The sequence below is a fragment of the Pagrus pagrus genome (genome assembly GCF_965226575.1).
Source record: "Pagrus pagrus genome assembly, chromosome: 18".
In the NCBI taxonomy this organism is placed as follows: Eukaryota; Metazoa; Chordata; class Actinopteri; order Spariformes; family Sparidae; genus Pagrus; species Pagrus pagrus.
In genome coordinates this window covers 563,379-578,902 of record NC_140202.1, presented here as the reverse complement: position 1 = coordinate 578,902, position 15,524 = coordinate 563,379, and the positions used below count along the sequence as shown (strand labels likewise).

The following is a 15,524-nucleotide window of genomic DNA, read 5'->3' as shown; positions in this document are numbered from 1 at the left end:
TGTTCTTTATGCTTTTCTCTCAAGGACGTGCTAAACAGTAAGCTAAATTATAGAACCGTTTGCTCATTTCTGTGGTCAATTTCGTAGAAGTTATGTCCTAGAACAGGGGTCTCAACTCAAATTATCTTGGGGCCACTGTTGGTATTGTCATCTTGTAGGAGGGCCACTACAAGGTTCAAGTGAAAGAAAGTGCAATGTTTCAGAAAATGTTGTTTTTTATTACTATTGTTAACATAATAAAACAAAAATGCTTTTAAAAGCTAAGAGAAGTATACATCTGAATGCTACATATGCTAGAGTATTAGGGCCAGGGTGAGAAAAAGTGAGGAAGTTTTTTTATTTTCATTATGCATCTAAAAAAAAAAAAAAGTTGAAATGTTGAGAATAAAGTCGAAATACAATTTCGTGAATAAAGTCAAAATGTCGAGAATAAAGTTGACATTTAAAGATTAAAGTTGACCTTCAAACAGCGCATATGACTGCCTCAACAAAATGCCTTGTGTAGATGAACTGGTGAAACTGTACTTCAGAATTGGCTTTAGTAACAAAGAAATTATTTCTCTTTTAGCTCATAAACACAGTGTAGTTGTCAGTATTAGAATTTCGAAGAGATTGTGCCAAAAACGTCTGTTCAGAAGGAAAAACCACACAAGCATGGAAGAGGTGGCCACATTCGTGAAAGCTGAAATTGAAAGGATGTAGTAATGGCAAAGACCGGATGCTCGGGCAGCTCGCATAGCTTTCAGTCGCTCCCAGGTCACTCCCCTAACTGGATTTGAGGGACCAGAAGAGTTGACTTTATTCTCGACATTTCAACTTTATTCACAAAATAATATATATTGTCCTCCTCTCATCTTTTTTCCTAATCACTGGCCCTACTCTTCCGTAGAATGCACATTAGTTTTTAAGAGTGCAAATATTTTTCCTTATGCATAAATTACTTACACCTTGAACTAGGCTTTTCGCAGTAGTCTAAGTTCCCGGTGGTCCTAACTGAACACATTATATTTCCTGTGATGACTCTATTTCAAAATAAAAGTCAACTTGAATTTTTAAATGGAATTGTGTTTTATTGCAGTTGCATATGAAGATGTAGTTTAAGTTGTGGAACAACTAAATAATAATAATAATAATAATAATAATAATAATAATTTTGCAGCCGGGCCAGCAGTTTAAGCCCCCAGTCCTAGAGCCTATAACATATCAACAGTCTTCCTAACCTAAAATGGGACAAACACTTGTGACACACAGTGGCAAGATAACGAAGATAAAAACCTTAAAGGTGCAATTTGTAAGAAACGGCCAGAAGGGCGCAGAATTACTGCTGACCGCTGCTCAGTATACTCTTTTTCTATAGTTATTATTGGCTGTAGTGACTAGCTGCCATTAGCAAGTATCTCAGGTAGCCGTGACTCTAAGTGGCCCTCTTAGTTGACTGGAGTCTGCATGCACTGCAACCTTGGATGACGGCTCAGCTCGACCAGGGACAGAGGTGTAAAGTGGTAGAGGAGTGAGAGAGAGTCAGTTGCGGGAGAAAACGACATTTAGTGAGAATATTTTCACACCTTACTGGTAAATTGAGGATTTATTTCAGCCAATACAGAGGTCCTGTGGAAAGACAAACCAAGACTGTTTTGGTGAGTTTTATTTAATTTATGTTGGATTTGAATGAAGTGTGTATTAACAAGCCAATTAAGATCTTTTTAGTTTGGTAAAAGAGAGAAACATTAATTCTGAGGGTATACAGTTGTATTTTTCTGTTAAGTAAGGTAAATATGTGTACAATTATTTCCTTTCTTGACACTTTGTGAGTTTATTTGATTACTGCGAGTTTGCTACTTAGTCTGATAGCCAACATAGTTTCAGCTAGGAGAAATAAAAGCTGCAAGTTTGCTTCTTAGTTAGACTATCACCTCTTGCGATACAAAGTGGTGTTACGAGACAGGATAGGCCAAGGTTTGCTGGTTAGCATGCTGACTTCAGTATCTTCAACACAGTACATAGAGGTCTTTGACATAACGTTGACACTGTAGTTTCTTTGTGAATTCTTTTTTTAAACAAAAAATCTGGCCAAGTTTTACAAATTGTACCTTTAAAGGTACAGTATGTAACCAAAGTAATGATTTTACCTGTGGAATTGGCTAATAATTAAAGCTATGGTCTACGATCTGAGAAAGATTTGAAAAAAATCATCCCCCCCCACACACACACCCCTCTGTGCTCCTTAATCCCTCCCCTCCGAGCCTCCCGCAATACACCCCCTCCCGCAACAAGAGCAATAAGCTGGCCAGCAGAAACCAAATACGGCGCCAGCTTTGAATGCGGAGTAACGATGTCGGATTCACAAGTAAAGTTATTACAATGCAAGTTGAAACTAAGGTAAATCTTGTGAGTCATTACAATGTCCACAGCCAAACTAGCGTAACGTCATTAGCATGTTACAGCTACGTTACATTACAGCTACATAATAAGTAACTATTTATCAACAGCTAAGTTAGCCACTTCTAAAAGTTATTGAGGGCCAAGAGACTAACAGATGCTGCCATTAGCTTTAATCATAACAATTGCTGCCACATTGTGGCTGAAAACTAAACCTGCATGAGCCTCGGACCCAGCTGTGTCCCACCTGTTGTCTGAGTAGCACCAGACCGCGACACAAACGTGCTCCGCAAACCGTAATCTCTTGTTTATGACAGATAAGACCACACAGATACAAAAAAGTACTTTATTATTTCGTTAGGAACTTTGTTGCGGAAGGACATCAAAAGTGCAGGAGCAGCAATACAATACAACAATCCACACATCCCTACATACCACAGACATACTCAACACAATAATAACACACATTCCTACAACCACACATAAGTACAAGTACTCGCAGCAAAGGTTAAAAGAGACACATACAAAGATAAAATTAGTTAAAAACAGGTTAATTGAAAAAGAAAAAGAAATTATGGTGGGAGTTATACACGTTACAAACATCATAACGCGTATATGATAATCCATCATATTGATTTAGCAAAGGCTTCGTTAAAAACAAATGGACAAGACTGCGAAGACGGTTAGCAAAACAGTTGAGTAGTGACCATGGATGTATTATTAGTGGATACCGGACCGGAAAATGGCGGCCGTTGATTTCAACGGAGTTGCTCGCCTGGCGCATAAGCCGAAAAAGTTTCTGACTTCCGGGTTTACTTCTGCGTTATGGGGCCCATAGAGCATGCACAGTTGAGTCACCCCCCATGATGCTCTAGGGCCTCCCATCATGCCCTGGGGCAATGAGAATGAGCAAATTATGTTCTGGACAAGCGCTGCGCGCTCATGAGTGCTTGTGGATGAGTTTGACCAGTAACGACAGATCTACACAATCAAATGATGGATTTATAGGGCACATCAACCGATGATATTCTCAAAGTCATGGTTATAGACTATACATGGTTAATTTTGTTGTTTTACTTTTTCTAAGTAAGGATAAAACGTTGTTCTCCGCTGTTTTCCTAACCCTCCTCCTGGTCGTATGCATTTGTTTCAGCGAAGTCAATCAGTGGACTGATGGATTATCATATACATGTTATGTTGTGTGTATTTGTGTAGTCTGATCTGTCATAAACAGCCGATTACATGTTACGGGGCGCGTTTGTGTCGCGGACTCACGGTGCCACAGAGATGGGAGCTTTTTCTTTCTTTCACCGAGACGAGAGAGCTGAGCCTGTGGCCAGAGCGACTGTCTGTTTAGTGTTTCATACTGTACACAATGACTCAACTAAATGCACACACTTATGGCACTATATTCTACACATGTAAGCCACAGTAATTATGGCACATGTTCCACCAAATACTAACAAAGTGATACACCATGTCCAATCTCCCTCTATTCAGGATCCTGACTATCTCCCTTTCAGGTGGAGCTGGTGTGATGTGTAAACAATGTTGTGTGTGAATCCAATAAACTGCAAATATCTCTACCAAAGTGCAAGTGCCATTATTCATGTGCATTGTTAAGTTGATTGTGCATATATGTATAAAAAATAATTGTAAAATATTTCCAAGGCTCAAACAAATCTGTCCCAAGTAAAAATTGTTTAATTTGTGATTACAGTCTGCAAAACTGAGAAAAATAGTTTGTAAGAGCCAAGTGAGAGTATAACATATGTAACTGCATGTTGACTGTTGTTTCTTACTTTCTTTAAATAGAGAATGCTTTGACATTACGTAAGTAAAATGTGCATTTCTTAATTAATTAATTTTATCTTATATTTTTCTATTTTATTATTCATCTTTATTATTTATTGCGTTGTAGTATATACTTGCATCATCATCAGTATGCTCTGCTGCAGATTGCATAATTCCAGGCCATCAGACTGAGACGGTTCAAACCGTAATAAAAGGTCGTTATGATAGGATGAAAAGGATATTGAACATCAGTCAAGGTGAGACCGAGACCCTGGTGACACACATCACCGAAACTATCACATGCATGGTAAATAACTTTTCGACTTTTACACAGCAGTGGCACTGGCAGTAAGTGAAAATACGGTCATTCAGCAGGTAATTTAAGGCCAAAATACCTTTAGAATTGCATTTTAAAATACATGCCATTAAAATATGAAACTTGTATCACAACTCTGTCTCGAAAAAAACTCACTCTGGAGTCATTTTATTCACTTTTCCGACCACATTTAGCCCCGTTCAGAGCTGTCATTAAGCCAACAGGCATCCTCGCTCCCGAGACACAGCACGACCGCGCTTGGGAGTGCACGCACACAGCTGTGACATCACCATGGAAAATTATACTTGGGGGGGCTTTTCTGGCCTTTAGAAAACTTTTTGATGGTTTAAAAGTCCATGACTTAAAAATATGGAATATAAATATTAGCAATTAACAGTGGTTACAGCTGGAGGTGTCCTGAGAACAGTTTTACAGGCTTCTCTTTTACTATTGCGGTCTATGGGAAAAATGCTTTCTGGGCCCCATGGGATTTTTTGTTGCAATACCGTGAGTGGCCACTGGGAAAAATCGGCTTGTCTGCTGAGAGGCGTCGTCATATCCAGGTCTTATAATAGACCCAGGGTAGTGACTGGGCAAGAGGTTGTTATGGAGAAATAAATCCAGACAGGATGAACGAAACCCCAACACGAAGCGGAGGAGTTTCATTCATCCATTCATTCATCTTACTTGCATTACTTGCTGCTTCATAGCAATTTTAGCTAACAATGTTAACATAAAGGCTAACGTCTCCGTCGAACAAGTAAACAAGTGTTGACAATATTGCATAGACACCGTCACCGTCTAATAACAGAAAAAAACTAACAGCAGCTTTCACAGTCATAAGCCAGCATTGGCATAAAAGTTATCTGTGTCACAACATCCACATAAAAGACGAGAGACTACCTGCTCAGGGCCAAACAAACCTCTTGCGCGCTTGTAGTTTCAAATGCGGAAGTGGGTTGGGACAAGACGTGACCAGGAGCAGGAGAGTGAGCGAGGGGATTGGATGGAAAAATTGACCAATAGCAGCCATGCGGCATTGGTCAATTTCTTTGCAGTTTTCAGGCGCTAGAGAGAATGGATTTATTTGGTTCCTTTTTGCTCTTCACATTGTGTAGGTCGTACTATTGGGCCAAATCAATCAATCAATTTGGTCAGTTTAATATAAAACATATGTTCAGACATATATCAATGTAAAGATAAAAATCTGTTCACAGCCAAGGCAACATAGGGCAAAATCTTCCAATATGCGTTATGTTTTTCTCTAAAATATGGGCTTAATACTAAGCTGAATACAGGTGGTCAATTTTGTTGAAGATATGTCATTGAACATCTTAAGTTCTCACTATATAAGTTTGAAAAACTTGTTACAGCCGAGCCAACAAATGTTAAAAACCTCAAATTCACTCTATGTAGAAGCTCTTTGTCCTAAGGATGGACCAAGCCAAATCCCGAAGCCCTCAATTTTCTGGAAGTTATATATGAAAACACAAGATAAGAAGAGTACCAACAAACAACAAGAAAAGCCAAAATCATCAAACAACTCAGCAAAGCATTTTGAAGTTGGAGTGATGTTTAAGCAGCCTTAAACCTCCATGCAAATTTTTTGCCAAAAATAATGAAAGATGACATCAATATATATTGCAGAGCTTTTCCTTCATTAGAAGAAATCAGAAGCTCAATTTTTCAAAATGCCAAAGTATGAAGCTGTGAAAATTTGGTTTGTTGTTGACATTCCTCCTTTGAATGTACCAAAACTTGTGCATCTAAAGCAACTAGCCCACTAACTCTAGGTTTGAGAACAACTGTATTTAGTATGATGATTGGCTCAAACTGTTAGCTTGAAAGAAGTCACCAACATTAAGAGAGAAAAGCAAAAAAATTTATCACAGAAGCGGGGCATCCACCACACATACTGAGAGATCTGTAACCTCAGGATGAACCAGTTCAGAGGGGTAAAAAAATCAAAAGACAATTAATAATCATTAACTGTTTTGAGAACTTATTTAGACTTGTATTTTCTCACATAAAGTAAAGAACAGATTGACATGCACATATAAAATACATCTTTTGAAATCTTTCCATGGTAGTCTGGAAGTATTCAGACTAATATCCATCTCAAATGTAATATTAAGAAGTCAGAAGTGTCTAATTTGCATGTATTAGTAATGCCTTCCTCACAAATTAGTTAAGCTCCATCAAAGGAGCCTATTGATAGTTGTTAGCCATTCCTAGTCTCTCTATATCTTTCTCTCTATCTCTATCACTTCAGTGTGCCCTCGTTCCTAAACATCTGCTTCCCCTCTCTTTCTCTCTTTCATCAATGCTGCTGCCCCTTGTTCTATTTTTTCCCGATCAATAGAAAAGCCAGAACCTCATCCACACGGTCACAGTCATTAAAAGGCATCAGTCAATCCAGTCTGTCAATCTCAGTCCCATCCTGGAAATGTCTTGTCATTCTGACTCAAATCAGCATCCTCATTTGTTTTTCTTACCGGCATCTTAGCCCCGTCGTTTCCCTCTATCTTTATCTCTGCCGTTTTTCTCTTTTTCTGTTGCTTGTCTCCCTCTCTCTCTCGCCCTTCTCCCTCTCTCTCTCTCCGCTGTGAATCATGCCTTCTGTCAGAGGAAGGTTTTTTTGACAAGCGCTCTCTCTGCCAACCAACACACCAACGCAAACCCTCCCCCTCCTCCTCTTCCTCCTCTCCCTTTCACTCTCTCTCTCTCCTTTCTAGCTTTTCTTCTCCTGAATTCAGCCTCCCTCTACCTCTCACCCCATCCTTTTCTTCCTCCACCTCTCTTTCTCTCTCTTCCTCCCATTTGCACTCAACACAGCTTCAGGGCTTTAAGAGCTTTGGAGCTGCAAAGAGACCAACTTCTCCTCTCCAGCTGTCTCTCTTTTTTCTCTTCCTCCATCTCATCTCTCTTTCTCATCTCTCTGTACTGCAATTTTTCTATCTTTCTCTCTTCCCTTTCTCTCATTCTAGTTTTAGTTTGACCTGAGTGGGTTACCCTTGGGAAATCATCACCATCAGACATTTTATAAATGAGGCGACAAAGGAGAAGGAGAGGAGGAGGAACATACCTATCTATCTATCTATCTATCTATCTATCTATCTATCTATCTATCTATCTATCTATCTATGTTTCACTCTCCCACACATTCTTTCTTTGGTTCTCTCTCCATCCCTCTTGTAGCCCTCTCAGTTTGCCCTCTACCTCCCACTCTTCACCTAGGCGTTAATGCAACATGCATCACTGTGGAGGCGGCAGCGAGAGTGAGAGAGACAGAGAAAGAAGGAGCAACAATGGATACTCACATACTGTACAGTGCAGTTTGAAAGCATCATCATCACCAACATCATTCGACCATTAAAATCTGTGTCCTCATTAAGAGATGTATTGTAATGATAGTAGTATCATTGTGTACCTTTTTAGATTCTTTCTATCTGAGTGATGTAACAGCAAGCTTTTATATTTGCTGCACCAAACTATATTGAAATCCTCTGGTGCACAGACAGTGCAGTGATGTCTTTTTTGTTTCCATTTTGTGTGGAATAAACAGAGAGGGGAGAACAGAGCAGCAGCGGCCACCTTGTTTGGCCAAGAAAAAATGACAGAGACACAAACTTCATCCAAATCAAATAATTCAAGGCAGAAGATGTCACTTTGCTGCCCACACTGTTTGATTGACACACTGAGAGGTGTACCTGAGCTGAAACAGAGCAGTAAACACTGCATAATAGACTGCATACCTCTCACCAGGGCTGAACAGACCTGTATATTGATTCATTTTCATAATAGAAGACAGTATTAAGACATTTGTAATCTGCATCTGGATTTATAAATGTGTTGCAATTCGAGTTCAATCAACACTGGATTAATGACGTTTATACCAATATAAATATTTGAGTTTAAAAGTCAGATTATGATGCTGAACATCCACATTTCCATGACAACGGGGAAGCACCATCTGCTGAGTGATTGTGTGATAAGAGATCCACAACAGCTACAAGTTACAATTTACTTTTCTTTACTGCAATTTCTTGTTACTTATCATCTGACTTATACTCTGATACCAATATGCAGTATCTGTGATAAGCTATAGCTGATAAGTTTTGGCCAATATATTGGCTCTATTCAAAATACACATTAGAGGTACAGCAGTTTATATCAAAAAAGCCATGCTTACCAGAAGTGGAATAAAAACAGCGATATCTCTGGTTCTGCTGTATCGATTTTGATCATTTGTTTTTAAACTGCCCAACAGTGTTATAGGAGTGCAATGCTAGACCAGCAGACTGCTTTTCAGTGGGAAGCCTCCACTTGAGCCACAAAAGGCTTTAGGGTTATGCCACCAAGTGGCGGTTGTATGTAAGCAATCATTCAAAAAGGGAAATCTGAAGACGGTGGACAGCAGATACACAAACCATTGTTATGTTAAAGCATTGTTTTTTCACACCACTCTCGCTAATATAACCACTTCTAAATGAGAACATGCCTGATAAAAAGTTGCAAAAGGCATTTTTAAAGAGGCGGCGAGCGAAAATTAAGGAGAAACTGCACTAAAACTCCAGGGTTTCAATTGCAAGCTGTACCATTCACCCAGTCTTGTTGAAATTGGGCCAGTCGTTTCTATGATGTTTCATGTGATTGACAGAGACAAAGACTGACTCACACTCCCCCTTATTATGCTTGTTCGCAGTGTGAGCTCAAGCAGTGTTGACTCTGTGTATGTGTGTTTGTGTGTGTGTGTTGGAGAGAAAGACAGACGGGAGACAGAGAGAGGGAGGCAAGCAGAGATAGAGAGAAATATCTCAGTCAACAAAGGAAAAAATACATTGTAAAACAGTAAATTTGCTTGAAGGTCTGCACAACCTGGTGTGCTCAGACTGGACAGCTGAGTATGTTGTGTTCGATAAGACCAACATCTGTAAGAAAATGAAGCCAGAAAGTAAGTAGTTTAAATTTAAGTTTAAGCTTGTTTTTATGTGTCTTCCTCTTTCCTGGGGTTTTATTTGCCATTGAGGGTAAAAGTAAGGCCTTAATCTGAGGCCACAAGCTTTGGGTTGTGATCCAGAGATACGAGCAATGTGAATTTGAGGTACTTGCACTTTCCCTGAGTACTTCCAATTAAGCCTACTTCATAATTGTACTTCACAACAATTCATAAGGAAATATTTTACTATTTCTACACAAGATTTTATTACAGCTTTAACCCCATGATTATATCCATTTTATCATGTCCTTCTGGACAAGTTTCTCTCTGTAGCAGTATACAAATCTCTACACTTCTGGTTAAGTAGTTTAAGAAGACCTTGGTACTGAACTCCTTGGTACTGAGAGGGCACAGGCAAACATAGGTGTCAAATCAGAAAACTATTGTGTTGTTATAGTGGGCATGGACAAGCAATGTGTATTGTCATTTCATTTGGAGTACTTGTTGCATTTTTCAAGTAGTGGCAGATGTGTCAGCAGATTTTAAAAAATGGCAGTCAATTAACAAAGTGCAGAACTTCCTCTGTTTGGTTGCCAATGAAAGGATCTCAAGAGGAAAGGATATGCTTTATTGCGTTTGTGTTGCGTTAAAGATGGTGTCACTGTGTCACCTTGCGTCACTATGACAATCAGCTCAAAAGCATGACTACATTCAGAGGGTATGATCTGTGGTAGACAATGAAATCGCAAACAGTACCTGGTGCTAAAGCGTGCAGAGGCTAGCCAAGTCGTACCATTCATGCTACTTTAACCAAAAAGCCTAAACTAAGCTAGCCTGAAAGCTACGTTTTTAAATGGTCTGCCAGTCCACCAATTTTGTCCAGACTGAATTATGTGGCTATTTTAGATGGATTGCAATTCAATTTTGTACAATGTTCATCCTGATCCCCTGACATTTCCTTTAGCACCAACAGCAGGTTGGAATTTCAGTTTGTTCAGTGACCTGGTTTATGACTAAATAGAAATCGAATATGGCCTCTGCACTAGCCTCTGTTCATAGTGCAAATTAATTTAGCATGCTAACATAGTAAACATACCTGCTAAACATCAACATGTTAGCATTGTCATTGTGGGCATTTTAGTTAACTATACAGCAGGTATACTGCTAACTATAGCATAGTGACATACAGCCTCACAGAGCAGCTAAGCATGGCTGCAGATGCTACTCTTGTTTAATCTAGGTGCTGTATCGTAGGCAACTGGACTTGTTTCAGTTTCTTGAAGAAACTGAAACAAGTCCAGTTGTGTACGATACAGCACCTAGATTTACCATGACCTGGATGACTGAGAACCTGCATCATCATCCTACTCTTGTTTAAAGTATAGAACCTTTTTTTTATTAAGTTTGGTTTAATAAGAAGCCTGTCTCAAATTGGTGTTCTTTAATTATATTTTTCCATTTTCAAATTGTAATCACAGCAACACCCCATCTCCAATGTAAATATATAGATCTAAAAAAAAGAGAAAGATACTATGATAAGGAATATGCACTACACATTTGGCTAGTCCATTTGAGAAGCTGAACGTTTTCAATAGTCTACACTTTCACCATTCACCCATTCACAAAGTGATGGCAGAGGCTGCTGTGCAGGGTGCCAACTGCTCATCAGGAGCAATTTGGGGTTCAGTATCTTGCTCAAGGACACTTTGACATGCTGGGGGAGCCAGGGATTCGAACCAGTGACCTTTGGACTTCTAGACGACCCAGGCTACCTCCTGAGCTACAGCCCTACATATAATAAGGTTATGTTTTGGATGTAAAAACATTTCAGTATGTAACTTAAATTATGTTTTTTAAATTTTCCACATGTACAGCTTTATTATCTCCATCAGGACAAACCCTCATGCTGTATGAACAGACAGCTGCTCCACTAAGTCATTGCTCTCGTCATTGGTAAAGAATTCTGAAAGACAGTCAAATCCTACAGACTGCTCCTGGTAAACAAATGAATCACCGAAACCAAATGTTCAGAGTCTCTTTCAGCTAAAACAGAAAAAGGTGGCTGTGTTGAGAAAGCAGATAAAACATACAGTACTGGTTAGAAAAGTAGTCAGAAGCACCACAGTAGGCTTCTGGCACAGCATATGGTGGCCTGCAACTGACACAAATACCACAAATCACTTTTTCACTAAAAGTGCAGTGGGCTTGCCAAGTAGAGCAGAGATCCAACAGAAAAGTCTTGTGAGATGTAGAACATTAAATTACCTGCTATTTTGAGGTCAACAGTCCTGCTGAGCTGTGTAGACTTTTGAAGTTTACAGTATTTTAACAATTTATCTCTATGGGTTTATCATTATGTTCTCATAATGATAAATTATCACACAACTCAGTTTCTTTTATGAACCACAAACTCTGCTCTCATCATCCTTGTTTTAAGCAGCAGCAGGCAACTATTTTCAGAAAAAAAGCTCAGTTAAACCCACTGAACAGCCCAGCACCAAACAGCAGAAAGACAAAGTTTGAGACTAGCTGTTGAACATAGTGGAGCATTTAGCATTTAGCAAGTTATTTTCCTCAGGAGTTGGTGGAGACTAGGGATGTCATGATATCAGATTCACTGGACAATTATCGTTGCCAAAAGAATTCACAGTAACAATTTCATCACGATAACTCTATAATAATTTTTTTTTTTTAAATTGTCTTTAACTTTATTTTGTTTTGTCTCTTTTTTGTCAGATAAATTACACTCAAGATATAGTGTAAGGAGGTGGAGAGAGATATGTTTACTTAAATACAATATTCATAGTAGTAGCCACACACTGTGGTAATAGCTAGCTTGTTAACAGTTACTGCAGCTTCTTCTTCCGTTTTATGGCAGTTGTCAACCAGCGTTAAGGTGCATTACCGCAATCCTCTAGGACAAAGCAAGAACAGACATAAATCAAAATTATTTAAAAGGCATTGGATAATTTACACAGTATTATCATTTGTGTATTATTAACACAACATCAAGTTATTTTTTTTAAATGTCATTGTTATTGGCAATACCATCTGTGACACCCCACTATTATGGAACCCACTTCTCTTCTTGCCAGACCTACTCTGCCTCTGATTGGTTGGCTTTGTTGGTTGCTTTCTCTATGCTTGACTCAAACTATTAACTCACACTCTAGCTCTGGTAATGACTGTTTTCTGCAGTTTTTGAGCTGAAGGCCTAGCTTTGCAGGTAAACACTTGACCTATTCAGCTTCTTTCCTGGTCTACTGCTGCTCCTGTTGGGGTCACTCTTCCTCTGGAGTTGCTCTTCACTGTCAGAATGTCTCTGGGCTCGTTAGGTAGAGTGCTGCCACCAGGTTGCCTGCCTCTGCTCCGCCACCAGGCCTGTCTGCCCTTCCAGAAGAGAGGCATTAGACATAGCAACAGACATTACCAGAGCTACTGTGTGAGTTTACAATTTGAGTCAAGCATAGAGAATGTAACCAACAAAGCCAACCAATCAGAGATGGAGCGGGGCGGATCTTGACAACGTGTGGGTGTATAATAACACGTCACTGCCACTGCAGCATACTAGTTCTTTGGCTCTGGAGCTGTGTGCTTTCTGTACTGAGTTAGCAAAATAAATAACAGGCAAAGGGGCTGTATACTGTGAACATTGCTGTTGTCGTTAGGCGTATTCAACCTGTCAACCTTATTCATATATAAGAAAACACCTAACATTATAGCAATGAATCTGGTTATTGTTAGCACTCACAGCTGTCAAGGTAGTATGTTAGTAATTGGAAAGTGGCGGCATTTCTCTGCTGTCCTTGTGTGACTAGCTCGTTTAGCTTAAGCGATATATTCGTGCCAAGCCTTGTCAAAGATTCTCGACATGCGCAATGAATGGACTTGTGTAGTGTGTGCAGGTAGGCAGGAATGTATCCAAACAGCTCATTTAATCCAAATGAAATGATCCCAAGAAGGGATCGGATGGGCTTATATGAGGCCTGCGACTACCATGATTTATTGATTGCTGTCAGGATGTCAAGAGATTTTCTACATCTAATTTACCAAACCTAACTTTAAGCCCAAACCTGCAAAAGCACAGGCCAATGACAGTTAGCTGAGTCATGACTAATGTGTTTTAGAGTGAAAAATCTACACAAACTAATTTCATGTAAAAATGGCTCGCTTTCTTTAATTTACAATGAGTGTTGATCTATAATTCAAAATGAAAAGTCAGTATTTAAAGTAGTTACATTTTTATCATAAAGAATGACCTATACTTAAACATGATACAAACAAACAATTAATAAATGAATTAATAAATAAATGAATAAATAAATAAAAGTTTGTAAATAAATATGAACCAGATCTTTTTCGATACTGTGAGCAAGATAAAAAAGTAAAGCCAGAACATAAGGCATTTAATTTGATATTAAAATTGGCATTTATAATTTAAGTCATTAACTTAAGTCCTCTCCTCTCCATCTGTATACATTATGCCTGTATACATGCCCCATCTCTGCATGTCACTGACTTACTTCTTCCCCGGAGTCCTTGTGCTTTCTAGTCCTACAGGCTCCCTTGGATCCTGGCCGCGCCCGGGTCGTGGATCATGGATGCGCCCACTGCTATGGCCCTGCCTGATCGTGGATGCGCCCACTGCTATGGCCCTGCCTGATCGTGGATGCGCCTACTGCTATGGCCCTGCCTGATCGTGGATGCACCTACTGCCATGACCCTGCCTGACACCCACCACTACTGTCGCTAATATTAGTCACATCTCTGTTACATACGTTCCACTACTATTATCGTACTGCATTGCTACATACCATCCTTGCCATTGATCACTACTACTGTTATCACTAGTAATCACATTTCCATGTGCATTTCATCATTATTGCTGTAATACATCTTTGTGTACTTTCACTCCTGTCAACCATCGCTTATAATTGAATACATTGTGATCTCGTTGATCTGCTCTGTACATGCGACATCTATTGCACGTCTGTCCGTCCTGGGAGAGGGATCCCTCCTCTGTGGCTCTCCCTGAGGTTTCTTCCGCATTTTTTTTCCCTGTTAAAAGGGCTTTTTTTTGGGGGCAAGTTTTTCCTCACTCGAATCGAGGGTCGAAGGACAGAGGGTGTCGTCTCTGTACAGATTGTAAAGCCCTCTGAGGCAAACTGTGATTTGTGAATTTGGGCTATACAAATAAAATTTGATTTGATTTGATTTGATTAATTGCAGTATCCACTGTGCTTTAAAGATGCAAAAGAAAATATTTTCATATATCTTTTGCTCAACAACTTCGTAGGGTGATAACATTGGTTAGTTTTTGTGTTCACTGCCACAATCCCAACAAATCAATGAATAAAGCTATAGGTCAGGCTTTATAGAGTGCAGAGTGCAGCATGAACTCAGGGATATGCTGAGGGTGTGTAAGGACACCTACAGGAGGAAGCTGGAGGCCAAACTCCAGCAGAACAATGTGAGGGATGTGTGGACTGGAATGAAGCAGATCACTGGGTGTAAGGTGAGCGGCAGACAGTCATCAGGCTGCCTGGAGAGGGCAAACGAGCTGAACAGTTTCTTCAACAGGTTCAGTTCACAGCCTTCTGTCGTCTCCCCGACACCTCCAGACCCCCACACACCCCCACTGCCCCGAATGCTTCCTCCCCTCCCCCCTCACTCCCCTGCTGTGAGCTCTCCTGTGCAGCACCTCTCCTCCTCCTCCTCCTCCTCCACTGAAGACACCGACACCAGCACCCTCCCCCGCATGACTGTAACTACAGGACAGGTTAGGAGACAGCTGGAGAGACTACACCAGCGGAAGGCTGCAGGCCCTGACGGTATCAGCCCCAGGATCCTGAAGACCAGCGCCAGCCAGTTGTCTCCTGTCCTACAACACCTCTACAACCTGAGCCTGGGTCAGGAGAGAATACCGGTGCTTTGGAAGACGTCCTGCCTGGTTCCTGTGCCAAAGAAGTCGACACCATCAGGCCTCAATGACTACCGACCAGTGGCCCTCACATCTTACGTGATGAAGGTGCTGGAGAGACTGGTCTTGGTTCATCTGAGGCCGCAGGTGAGAGCCCTGCTAGACCCTCTGCAATT

At 40.2% G+C, this 15,524-nt stretch overlaps 1 protein-coding gene across 2 annotated transcripts in view; it reads right to left on the bottom strand.

The window, feature by feature from the left end:
* LOC311273412 (uncharacterized protein) overlaps positions 1 to 8,780 on the bottom strand; it is a 29,460-nt gene extending 20,680 nt beyond the window's left edge. Inside the window, exon 1 of one of the 2 annotated variants that reach the window (XM_084380486.1) lies at positions 8,682 to 8,780. The gene's annotated coding sequence lies outside the window, so the exon portion shown is untranslated. Of the gene's footprint in view, positions 1 to 6,984; positions 7,141 to 8,681 lie in introns of those variants that run through there. The other variant, XM_084380485.1, reaches the window with a different exon arrangement.
* Between the last annotated feature and the right edge of the window lie 6,744 nt (positions 8,781 to 15,524).